This window comes from Calypte anna, chromosome 2 (assembly GCF_003957555.1).
Source record: "Calypte anna isolate BGI_N300 chromosome 2, bCalAnn1_v1.p, whole genome shotgun sequence".
NCBI classification, from domain to species: domain Eukaryota; kingdom Metazoa; phylum Chordata; class Aves; order Apodiformes; family Trochilidae; genus Calypte; species Calypte anna.
Window position 1 is genome coordinate 147198929 of NC_044245.1, and position 13489 is coordinate 147212417.

Consider the following 13489-nt stretch of genomic DNA (forward strand, 5'->3'; position numbering starts at 1 on the left):
GGGAGAGAATATTCCCATAAGAGAAGCACATGACATACACTTACTCCCTCTCAGCCCCCCCGTATTTCTCTTAAAAGTTCAAACCTGAAACTCTGCCATCAAAATACATGGGTAAAATGAAAGGAATATTACTCACTTCTGGAAGTGGATTGATTTTTCCTGGTAAGCACTGATTAAATAAAATGTCTAGGCCAATACAGGTATGCAGTAAGGTACATAATAACAATTCTATGCCCTCCTTGGAGGAGATCCTCCCCCCCAGCCAAAATCACAGAATTTACAAAGGCAATGCTAAACAAGAACCATGTCAATCTGAAATTATATTAAAGATTTCATATCTAGTCTATGAGCTTTTATAACAGATTAAACAGAATACAAACAATGAACAAGAGCATTCCCCTTGCCTCCACACCACACAGGTGGTGTTTTTAATGAGCTTTAGCTCCCCAGACTGCAGCAAAGGCACTTACAAGAGTTAATATACATAGCACAGATGTGCACTCTTAGCTCCACCTTTTAGCTTAAAGGCTCCTTAAAAACTCAGATGCAGCACTAAAGCATTAATTCCACCACAGTCTGCCTTTAAAATTTAACATAGTGGCTAAAAAGCTCTCAGATAAATTAATTTATTCTTTAATTTCATAAAAAACATCTCAAACACAGGGGGCATGGTTAATACTGGGTTCCAGCAGAGGCTCTACCAAGTACAGACAACCATGCATACCATGTTTTAATTTGTCTACAAACACATTTTCACTAAAGATTACCTAATTCTGTTTCCCAATCTCAGTAGTGACCTTCTCCTTCCATGACAAAATGCTGTGAAACATTTTGACTTGCTTTAAAACAAGATTAATTCATGTTACAATTCAGAGGAATCCTACTGGCACAACATGAAAATATCAGCTAATGTATAAAAAAAAAAAAAACACCATAAAAACAGAGTACAGGTTCCTAAGAAGTTCCTATTACTCTGAAAGCAAAGCTCAGTGTATGACTATGTAATAAAATACAGTAATTAATTAAAGGGCCATATCAAAAGGAATACAAGAATTACAACTCTAAGGCCACTTTAAGAAACTGGCTTGCACAGTTTAGAAATCTTGCACATTTTCTTCCCTGAAAAGTGTATTTGACAAAAAGACTACCAAGCCAGTTGTTCTAGGACCAATAACCAGCTTATAGCTTTCTTTCAAGCCATGTCCAGGTAACATCTGTATCTATATAAGAGCATGACAGTTTCATTTATGGAAAGGTTCTCTCCGTGACCTTTACAGCCATAACTGGGAAGAGCACAAAGAAAACACATGATGCTCTGCCTGCAACACATCTACATCAAAGCTGCACAGTTTCAGGCAATAGCTAACAACATAAGAAGGGACTTGCTTACAACAGCTCAGACAAAATGTGTCAGCTGCTGTCAACTACCTTTTGACTTAGCAGTGTAAACCCAAAATAACAAACTCACCTCCTTTACCTATTAACATCACCAAAGCCAGTGCTGGATAGGACTTAAGAGGTCAACTTGTCAATCTGCAATTCCTGAGGTAGGAATAAACAGCATTTCCCTTCTGACAGATGTCTAATTTTTTCTTTAAAAATTTTCAGTGGCAAAAATCCTCTCCCAAATTGAGTCCAATGGTTTGTTATTACCATTAGAAGCTTTCCTCCCCAAGTAAGCTCAAGCCTTCAGGCCTGTTATTTAAATCAACAATTTCTTAGTTTAGCCCCCATAAACTTTACTCTTCATCACCCTTCTAGCAGCCTAATGCATGTGAATAATTTAAGACTATGAGGAAATAAAAGGTTAACACTTTAGTTTCTTCAATTCTCATGTGTCATATTCCTCAAGTATCTGATCTGTTACTGAAAGTGTTCAAAAGAGCAGAAACCCCTTTATGAATGCACAGTGCCCAACAAGGAACACAGCATTTTAACTAAATCCCACCAGTATTGACTTCAGGAGAATGATTACTCCAAGTATTTACCTCCTTGTTATACCACAGGAGAGCATTTCTTTTCCTGCACTCAGCTGTTGTAGAACTTCAACAGTGTGTTTTGGGGAGACATTTGAACAACAAAAGTCAAAATGCACTAAGGACAGAGTAGGAAAAGAGGTGGGGGAGTTAAGAGGCACCAGAAGTAGTAGAGAAAACAGGCAGCTTTGTGATTTATACAAACTCAAGTGAAAATGACATGGTAATTAATGAATCAACTGGAATTCAGAAGCCTCTAGGATATTGTGTGTAAGCCTGAAATAGAAAATGAGATGAGGAAAATTCAGAATTACTTCTTTAGCCATTAATTAACAGCATTCCCATAATGGTGCTGTTAACACATGAGCAAGAACAGCAAATGTAATTTGTACCATTTGCTAAGAGCTTCACTGCAAGGAAGAGACCCACATGTGTGAGAAGCATGTAAAAGGTTTCCTGGGTGAAAGCTGGCACTGGGAAACTAGTTAAAAATTTAACAAAATAAAAGTATTCAATACAATTAAAAATGGAACTTAGATATTAAAAACCTGTATTTTTTGATTCATCTCAGAGGGATATATACATATATATATACATATTATCAACCAGCTTTTGTTCCTACTCATCAAATAAAATGCAAATACCATTTACTTATTAAGTGCAAATACAGTTCAGAGCCAGGCATCATGGAAGGTTACCAAGCACACTGACAAACATGATTAATTGCAATGGCCATGCCAAGGTTCATTCCAAGCAGCAAGATGACACCTTAAATTAACAACTTGATCCAGCATCAGAGTTTCTACTTTTTCCCTGGTGAGAAATACTTTGAATCTCTCTATTAGAAAGCACTTCAGAACTACCACGTGTTTGTCTGGCAGTGGATGAAGCAAAACACTGTCCTTACTTTAAAGGGAAATAAACAACAGTGCAGCAGGTAAATTAGTTCAGCTAGCAAAAGGAAAAAAAAATAAGCCACAGAAGAGGCAGAAATAAAATTCTTTCCTCTTGACTTGGAATACTGTGGTTATATCAATGTTTCCTACCTCTTTCTATTACTGGTTAACAAAAAACAGCAGCATCAGGCACCAGAGGTCCCAGGCACTGGCCAAAACACAACAGTTCCATCAAGTTCTGGAATTGACTGAGAAAGGGTTAAGAAAGAGCAGTAAGGTCTGATACTAAATTAAACTACCACCAAATTTTAACTCCTGGCAAACAGTAAATTCAAGCAACTGAACTATAAAGGTACCTGGTACACATTACTGTTGTGCTACTTCCTAGACTGTAAAATCAATTATAAAGAAGTAACCTTGACTTTACTTCCACTACAGAAAAAAAAAAAAGCATCAGTAAAGGACCAAAGGGATAAAGGAGGCTTCTAAAACATGAGGTACAAGTGGATATAAAAGAACCACAAAAACATTCAGCCATCAGGAAAAGGGATTTCTCCTTGAAGGAAAGTGTATTAGAAACAGCAGGGGAAAGAAGATGGGAAACTGCTTGGCTAATTAACCAAAATAAAAAAGAAACTGTACTCTTTTAAACACTGACTTTATTTTTCTTCTTTCTGTATTAACCTTTACTTGAGAAAAGTGACAATTTAAATAAAACAGTATTCTAAACCAGAACATAGACAATTTTGCCATCAAAGGACAAAAAGATTAGAACTGTCTGGTTCAGAAAAGGAAATAAAGAACAGATACCTACATAAGAAAATGGCTATATTTATGTTTTTACACTGCCTTTCAAAGAAAAAGAGATTACAAGATTGCCTACAAGATAAGGAAAAGGAAATTCTCCTTTACAGATCACAGAATTTCATAATCATGATGCTACAGAGTATTTTTGAGGATAAACCTACCTCAGCATTCACATGGAACACAAAACCTATGCTAGGACAACAGAGGTCTTGAGTGATTAAATCCCTACTACTGGGTGTAACTTGGACATTAGGATTTATCTTTTACAAGCATCTTCATTAGCAGTCATCTTGAAGGAAAAGCTGGGAAATGAAGTATCAAATGTAGATGGACCTGAGACTTTACTGGCTACTGTACATTCCACAGGTTACATCAGTGAACACTATTTGCAGCCTTAAGAAAGGCCTGGGAAAAAAGCAAGGTACATCATTTAAGAGGTGCATTCAGATCTTCAAAATATTTAATTTGACTCATTTTGACCTTCTGCTAAACTAGACTTCTGCTACCCCCCTGAAACCAAATTAATTGTTATCCTAGCTGCAAGAAAACAGGAAAGAGTAGCAGCTCCTCCTTCCCATACTTCGAAGCAAAACAAAAACAAAAAAAAACAAACAATAAAAAAAAAACCCAAACAACGAGCTACTGCTGCTTCAAATCCTTCCCAGAACCTTTAATGGGACTAAAGCAAAAATCATCTTTGCCTTCCAAGGATAGTTCATAGCCTCAGATGGTCTGCTCCCTCTCCCCTCCCCCAAAACTGAAATAAAACAAAAGCAGGAATTACCCATTTTCATCTGTGAGTAAACAATGAAAAGCCCCAAGCTTGGCAGCAGGAAGCAGGAGTAGTCACAAGAACCCTCTGACCTCTTTCTTACAGTCCAGAACAGCTTCAGCTCTACCACTTCACTCTGCAAACACAAAGAGAACTGCCTCATTTTGAGGACTCTTTACATATACACTGTCCAAATGCTTCTAAATTTATTGTTCACCAACACACCTACAGTGACAGCAGCTGTAAGGAATACGTCATCTCCCATTATGGTCTCCAGGACAACGGAATCACGTATTTTGCTCACACACTTACTTTTGGTCAAAAGGAAGCAAATTAGTCCTGGGGCTTTGAAATGAGTTAAATTACAGTTCCATGGGCTGGGAAAGGGTGAAGGTAAACCTTAATCATTAAGTTCTAAACTGACCTATATTACACTGTATGAAGTGGAACCCTGTAGGAAAACAAAACCAAGTGTCAGTTCCCCTTCCCAGAAAATAAAATAAAATAGTAGTAATACTTCTGGTGCAGTAATAAGCCATCTAAAACTACTTACACTTTTTATATATGCCCTTTCTGCACTACACACGACAAAAAGAGGCAGAGAAACAGGTAAACCAATGAAGTGCTAGAAGAGAGGGAAAAAAAATCTTGAAGTCACAGGGGACAAAGGAGAACCAATATAGGAGAGTTCTAGTAGTTCACTCCTGGGCTCCTGCAGATCTAAAGATGATGTAGATGCACCCACAATTAATGTTGATTTAAGCAAATTATTAGTGTTGTCTAACAAAGTCTGTAAGATCTCAGATCCATCCATATTTGATATTTAATTTCCCAGCATTGCCTTCAAGATTACTGCCCTCAGCTTTTGTTATTTACCTCTTCCTTCTGACTTTAACTTGACAGAAGCTGCATTCAAACCTTGTAAACCAGATTCAGGAAACTATTCTCCAATGTCTTATTAACCTACCAGTCACTGACACCACCAGTGTTCTGCTGCATCTCTAGATTTTAGGTATTTTAAAAGCCAGAGCACACTCAGTTTCTGTGGTTCTGCATCTCTAAAAGGATTTCTTCCATATACACAATATCCTGTGTCAACTCCCTCCAGCAACACACTCCCTGACATAGCTTTCAAAACATCCCCTTGTGAATTTTAGTAGCTTCAGCACGACAGACCTGGATAATCACAACTGTCTCTCTTACATCTGCTTTAATACAAACAGAAAACATCAGATCAAACCACTTCAAGTTTTTCATTCTTTAGGGTGTTTGATTTGTGTGTGTGTGTGTGTGTGTGTGTGTGTGTAGTTGTGGGGTTTTTTAAAATTCTATTAATGAACACCTAACACTCAAAAGTCACCCCAGTTGCAGGGCTTGCATCCCAGTGTCAGCAACACTGAATGCTGAGCAAGCATCAAACCCCTACCTTAGGAAGCTTATATGGGAAGAAGAACACAAAGTTACAAAAGAACAGGATAGAGAAAATAAAAATTTAAGCCTACAGCACAAAACCTGCAAGATTTTAAGCTGTTCAGTCCCTAAACAGCCACCTTCAACAATTTACCTGATCAGCTATCAAACACAGCCTGAATGTGGAGAGAAAAGAATGAGTTTTTAGGAAGATTCACTTGAGCATCTCTGCAGTCCTCCCTCCCCAACACTACAGACTCATTAAAGCCAGGTATTTATCTGGATACCACATTTTCAACTTATTTTCCCATTATTTCAACTTTGTGTCTTTTTAATTAACACATCAAGCCACATCCATTGAGCACTGCTAAAACACACTGGATTTTCAAGGCTCCTCCTAAGTGTCAGTCATACACAAATCAAGACACTCCCTTCAAATTGTTAACAATCTCCTAACTCTTATCTTGCATTAATCTGTCTAAAATTCTAGGGTGGTTTTTTTTTTCCCAACACTTAAAAATAAGACAACAGCTTTCAATATAAATTACCATTCAGGGAAACAAGAATTGCTGTAGTAAGTAAGTGCTAAGTATGTACATTCAAAATTAAGAGTTTTAAAGTGCTCCTGAATAATTCCTGCTATCATTCCATGCAAGAGCTCAAAGTGATACAGTAAGGATATCTTTAGTGACAGTTTTTAAAATCCTGTCCTATAATTAAAACCTTTTCAAGAAACTGTCAGCATAGCTGTGTTTTCATGATACTCAGAAACAGTACCTGGAATTTCAGATTTAGTCTGCAGACCACATATGATGGAGCTAAATATCTGTCACACACTTGAGTTTTCATTGATAGCTCCCCAAAATAAGGATCCAGAAGCTAAATGGTAAAAAGTAAATAAAACCCATGATTTCACTGCCAGCATCCCAGAGTGGTAGCTGTAACACCAGAAACAAAGCTCTAGAACATGAATTCTAGTATAAGGGTGTCCTTCTTAAATATGTTATACTGATTTATAGAAATTTGTTCAGAATAAGAAGGCACTATATGCAACAATCTACATAAAACATAAAGCTCCAGATGTCCAATTCAAGACAAAAATTATGCAAAGCTAAAAGCAAACACACAGATTTTACAGCAAAATTACAACTTACTTATATAGTTACCAATATTCTGGAAAACAGGACTATTGTTTAAACACTGGTGTAAGGCAGCTGTTAAAAACCTGTAGGTGAATGCACAGGTATCTTTAAGAACAGCCAGCAAAACACTGTACTTTAAAACTGTACTTTGAGAATGCAGAAAGTCCCCTGTCATGATGAAAAGGACTTTTCCACTAATCCTAAGAGACATAAAAGGAATAGGAATAATCTGTATTGTTATGATGAATGTTACATCATGTCAAAGACAGTACTGCTACACAGGGCAGTGCCTACCAGTGAAAGAAAAAAAAATAAATAAAAAAAAATAAATAAAAAAAATAAATAAACCCCAAACTGTTGATTTTGTTACACAAATGGCAGAAAGTAACTTTTTGGTTTCCAGGGATGCTCAGTTTCTTAAGATACCCTCGTGTTGAAAAAAGAGCCTCCACTTTCATATATACTTTAAAAATTAAATATAATCTCCTGACTATCAAATCCACATGGTTTATTACTTAATCTCCAAAAAGCACTCTTACTTTTCTCATCCCCCCCAAATGTCTATCAGCTTGATGGAATTTACAAAACCAAAGATTCCCCCATTCAACTATTAATCATCATGCACTAAAACCACTGTATTAAAAAAAAAAAAAAAAAGCCCTTTTCAACAACACGTAGCATACTTTGAAGGAAAGTTACATCACTAGATGTCTAGAAGTTCAAACAATTCTTAAAGATATTTCAGCACATTTTACATTCAAGACACAAGGCTGCTATTTAAGAATACCCATTTCTGGATTACCCACTCCTGTTTGATTGCTATGTCAACTACACATGCTTAGTACTTTTAATAATACCTAAGGCTGAGGCCAAATAAAGCTTAGCACTTTTGACAAGTACTATCCTATCTTCTTTTTACATGCACACTTTTACCTTCCTGAAAAGCAAGAGACCAACACAAACATCAACTCAAGTAATATTCCACCAAAAAGTGGATTTTGGACATAACACCACAAAAGACAAATTAATTTCAGAACTGTTTTTCTCTTGTTTAATAGGCTGTAGAGTTTACTGCCTTGCAAGAGAAAATAGTTTCCCAGCAACTAGTGTCTCCTCCCTCTTTTGAGTTTCTGTTCGTTTTGTTTGTTCCATTTCCAGATTTTAGGTCCATTACATGTGTTGTATGTGCTACAATCTCAAAGGTACACACACACACATTCTTTACAGAATCTCACCATAATTCCTTGCTTTAAGGAATCCAGAGGCTGCAGCCCCATCTGCAATCACACCACACAGGCAAAGGTGTTCCATGATAACAGACTCATTTCAAAGGTAAAAAAAAGGAGCCAGGGTGGAGAGAGGAAGTGGTGGAATTTTGGACATGGACAACATCAGTAAGATAACAAGTTGTTCCAAATAACTACATAACATTTAATATTTTCTGGCTCAAACCCAGTTATGCTCTTGACTTACACAGGTTTAAAAGAATCAGGGATGATAAAAGCAGATTAGCTTTGAGGAATGTGGGACTTTTCCAGTTAATACAGGAAAGAAAGATATTAAACAACCAAAGGTCAAATGAGACCGAATTTTTAAGGGACACTGCAATACCACTTCACTTTTAAGCTAACATTTACATTAAGTAGTTCAACGTGAATGCCCAAGTGTTTCTTCTTTCAAGTGAACTTTTTGTTCAACACATTTACTACAGTACTGCTATTATCATAGTCAAACTACCAAAAACTGAGCTGCAGGCTGACACTGCATTAGTCCAAACATTGGTGCATAGGCCTACAGGATACACTCTGCTTTCAGTGCACTTAAACAAGACTGCAAGTCAACCAACACAGAAATAATGCAGCAAACAGTTTTTCAGCTATAAAAAGAAAAATTAAAAAAAAAATAAAATAAAGGGAAATCAAAGAGAAAAAACTACTCTTTGTCCCAAAAAAGCATCATTTGAGCAAAGGAGGTTTGGAAAGAGAATGGATGTGAGAACTGGCAATACAAGGCATATGCTTCAAAATTAGTTGCAGGGATTTGAGGAGAAAGATATTCTCTTACAGCTGCAGAAGCAGAATTCTCACTTTGCTCCCAAATCCCGTTTACAACCGGAAAAAAAAAAAAAAAAAAAAAGATTTCTCCAGGAAGTGCAAAGGCTCCTCTATCTAATCCAACTTCTGTGGCCGATCAGAAGCCACGCTGAGGAACACTTGCTCCCCCTTCTCCCGTACAGATTTAGGAAGCTGCCTGCAGGTTTTAACGTGTGTGTGACCACAGTGCTGCCCCTGCTTCTCTTTAGATCAAACATCCCCACTCCCCAGCGAGTGCAGCAAACAAACAAACAAACAAAAAAAAAGCACAACCGAAAGAAAAAAAAAAAAATTAAAAAAAATCCAACCAACCAAAAAACCCCCAAAACCCAAACCACCTCAAAACCAAACCCCCAAAAACCCCAACACGCACAAAAAAAGAGAAGAAACCTCAACCACTTCCCCCGCCCTCCCACCCAGGCTCTCAGAGGCAACCACAGATTCACCAGCTCGCCTGCAGAGAGGAAGGGGCAAAGCCAGGCAGCCCGGCTCCGGCAGCCAGGGGACACCTCCTCCTCCTCCTCCCTTTCCTTTCCTTTCCCTTTGTTTACTTTACGGACCGTCCCGCTCCGCCGAGCCGGGGCCCCGCCAGCACCGAGCCGCCTCCCGCCACATCCGGTGGGACCGAACCGGGAGAGCAGGGAGGGCCGAACCCCCCCGGGCTCTCAGGGCTGCCGGCTTCCCCCCGGGCAGGGGGTGGGAAGGAGCAGGCGGTGCAGCAGATGACCTCTCCCCGCAGCCTCCTCTTCTCTCATTCCCTTCACATCCTGCCCGTCCTCACAACACCACCCAGCCAAGCGCCTTCACGGACCGAACCGGGCCCCCAGCCCACACCCACCACCACCACCACCCTCGGCCGGAACCCTTCGCTCGCCCCCCGGCACTGAGGTGCTCTCAGCCGCCGGAGGTTTTCCCCGGTCGAGAGCACCCACTGCCTGCGGTTCGTGTGTTGCACACCCGCCCGGCCCGTCGGTCGGAGGGGTAGGGGGTCTCTTGTGCCCCGCTCCCCGCTGTCCAAGGCAGCACCTCCCGAAGGATACAGAAGAACCGCCCGGCTCTTCCCCGGAGGAGACGGGGCCGCCGTCGCACCCCGAGCCGGAGGTGGCGGGGTAGGGGGGGGACACGGACACACATTGGAAGGAGAAGAGAAGCCGGTTCCCCCACACACCCCCCTTCCCCACCCCGTAATGTGAGTTAGGGCCGTGGGGGCCGCCTCGCCTCACTCCGCCTGTCCCCCTCGCCTCTTCCGTCCCCTCCTCCTCCTCTCCTCAGGCAGCCCCCGCCGCCAGCACTCACCGCGCTGCGGGCAGACACCACCTTCGGTCGGCCGGCCGGCCAGCCAGCCAGCCAGCCAACCCCCGGGCGGGCGGAGGAGCCGAGGCCAGCTGGGGCGAAGGGAGGAGAAGCAGCGGACTCGTCACACCGCCTGCTGAGGCCGCCCCGCTCTAGGAGGCTCTGAGCGGGCAGCTGCCCGCCCGCTGCCTGCCCGCCCCACCGCCCGCCCCGGCCACTCCAGGCCGCTCCCCCGCCCTCCCGGCGCGCTGCACCATGGGATGCGCGGCTGCCCTCTCTCCCTCTCTTTCCCTCCCTCCCTCTCCGCCTGGTTCGCTCCCCACACTAACATGGCTGCGGGGGATGGAAAGGGGGGGATCAGGCTGCCGCCCCTCAAACCGAGGCGAGGGGGAGGGCAGCCGCCCCGCCTGCGCAGGCGCGGCCTGCGGGCCTCAGGTGGCTGGAGCTCGGTCGTCCCCGCAGCCTCGGATCCTGTCAGGGGTGATGGCGGCGGGGCGCATCCCCGCTCTTCGCCCCCCGTCTCTTCGCCCGCAGCTCTTCCCGCCCTCCTTCTCCGAGGCGACGCAGATCCTTACGGGCCGGGGGAACCGGGAGGGTTAGGTCGGGAAGAGGGGAGGTTTTAACCCCTTCTCCTGGCTCCGCTTCTCAGGAGCTCCTCAGGGTCTCCTCAGGGTCTCCCTGTCCGTCTGTAACCGGGGCTCCCAGCTGCCCGGAGGCGTGAAAACGCCTCAGACAAACCCATCCTGTGGCTTTTTTGGGTCCTCTGGCCATGATCCATTATCCAAGGTTGGCACAATTGTTCTCCCGTTTCAGGCTGGGGTATTCTCTTTTAAGGAAATACTTGCGTATTTACTGATATATGACCACAGCGTTTGCCTGCCCATCAGTCACTGATTTAATAACTTCAGTCTGAAATAATGTTAGAAGTCCCTGTTAATCCATCCCTTATCTCCAGTGGCAGCTGAACGCTGTTCCTGCTCTTCTGCATGCCCCAGGTAGCCTGAACTTGAGTTGATCCTGAACCTCCGCCTCTGGAAGCCACCAGAGGTGTGTCTGGAAACTGGAGATAGGATGAGTTCTGCTTTGGGTAAAGTTTACCCGCAGCAGAGCTTTCTGGCAGGGCTGCCTTCCAGTTGATGGAGAGCTTCTCAATATAGTCAATGGCATTTGGGATGTGATTCATCCAATAAAATACAGGTAGTTTAATGTACAACTCACATTCTCAAGGTTCTCTCTTTTCATCAATTTTCCAGGCACTATAAGGAAGCTCAAGGGAGACAGGCTAGGCACCTAGATTTAAAAATACAGGTTTTAAGATTAATCCCCTCAAGTTGTGCCAGGGGAGGTTTAGATTGGATATTAGGAAAAAAATTTCTTCACTGAAGATTGTCAAGCACTGCTCAGGGAAGTGGTGGAAGCACCATCCCTGGAGGTGTTTAAAGAAGAATAGATGTGGTACTTAGGGATGTGGTTTAGTAGTGGATTAAGCAGTGCTAGGTTAACAGTTGGACATAATAATCTTGGAGGTCTTTCCAACAAAAACAGTTCTATGATTCCACAATTCTAAAATATCCCAAGTTTCTACTGAAGCAAATCCTTTAGGGAAGCTCTGAATGTGATACAAATGCATTGAGCACTGTATAAAGTCCTAGAAACTTCCATTGAACCAGCAGTACAGCATTTCTGTCCTTCTTTTATAGAAATGAAAGGAAGGAAAGGAGGGGAGGGAGGAAGAGAGGAAGAGAGGGAGGGAGGGAGGGAGGGAGGGAGGGAGGGAGGGAGGGAGGGAGGAAGGGAGGAAGGGAGGGAGGAAAGGAAGGAAGGAAGGAAGGAAGGAAGGAAGGAAGGAAGGAAGGAAGGAAGGAAGGAAGGAAGGAAGGAAGGAAGGAAGGAAGGAAGGAAGGAAGGAAGGAAGGAAGGAAGGAAGGAAGGAAGGAAGGAAGGAAGGAAGGAAGGAAGGAAGGAAGGAAGGAAGGAAGGAAGGAAGGAAGGAAGGAAGGAAGATTGATTTCAGACTTTATGCTTACTGGTCTTGCAGTCACTATTGATGCTTTTGCCAGAAAAGTAGAAATGTGCTAATTAAAATTACTGATGACAGAAAGTTGGGATACATCAATAAAGAAGATACAGTAACACAGGAAAAAATGCTCTTCAGGACTGGGATAGTAAAAATGAAAGGAAATGCATGGATAAAACAGGAGTGTGTTTTCTGATGAATACACAGGGAAGTGGTGATATAAACACTGGAAAGGCAAAATAAAAGGGAAAATAGAGCTTCATAAATTTTTATGATATGGTTGTTAGCAACAGCAGGAAATTGCTCTAAATGACTCTTCCTAGCATTTGATCCTAATTATTAATCTTCCCTCCTTTGTCTCAGCCTTTATCCAAAGATATTGAAGTGCTCTAGCCTCTTTCCAAACTCATGAAGAAGAAAGTTGTCCCCATTTTTGACACTACAAAGCTGAGATGGCATTTGAGTTGCCAAATTTACAGATTATTCACTGGATGAATAGGCCTAAAAGCAAATAGCTCCTCTCCAAGGCTATATTCTAATGCATACAAGATAGTAGCAATACCCCCTTTCTGTCATGCATAGTATATCCTAGTGACTTTATATACAGGTTTAATAAACTGTCTTCATTTATGTATCTTTTAGAATGTCTGGATTTAATAAATACTTACTATTTTTCTGTTTTTATAACTTTATCCTCTGCAGGTTTTCTGGGCAACATCAATGCACCAATTTTCTCCATTTTACAGGTGGAAAAAATATTAAGGGATATGTGGGTGAATAATGGAGGAGACCAAGTAAAGCTGGAGCAGTGGAACTGTGAATCTGATTTCTTATATTTCCTCTCAATCTTTTAAGAGCCACACTTTCTCAGAGGTAAAATAAAAGAATGCTGTCTGAGGTCCTTTGGATCTTTCCCACTGGGTTTAGTGGGATAAAGGCAAGCCCAAAAGAATATGTCAGACTGATGCTTCATAGCAATTCCTGAAAAATCTATTTCATGCTCCTGGTGGGCCTTTTTTGTTGGTTTCTTGTGGCTTCCTTTCATCAGCAAAATGCTTGTAAAAACTCAAGTCTTCAGCAAGA

At 41.8% G+C, this 13489-nt stretch overlaps 1 protein-coding gene across 4 annotated transcripts in view; it reads right to left on the reverse strand.

Annotated features, from left to right (window-relative positions):
* The window catches only part of PTK2 (protein tyrosine kinase 2), a 224242-nt gene extending 213642 nt beyond the window's left edge, over positions 1–10600 (reverse strand). For 2 of the 4 annotated variants that reach the window (XM_030445997.1, XM_030445992.1), the window contains exon 1: positions 10393–10582. The gene's annotated coding sequence lies outside the window, so the exon portion shown is untranslated. Of the gene's footprint in view, positions 1–4463; positions 4559–10392 lie in introns of those variants that run through there. The other 2 variants (XM_030445996.1, XM_030445995.1) reach the window with 2 other exon arrangements.
* Between the last annotated feature and the right edge of the window lie 2889 nt (positions 10601–13489).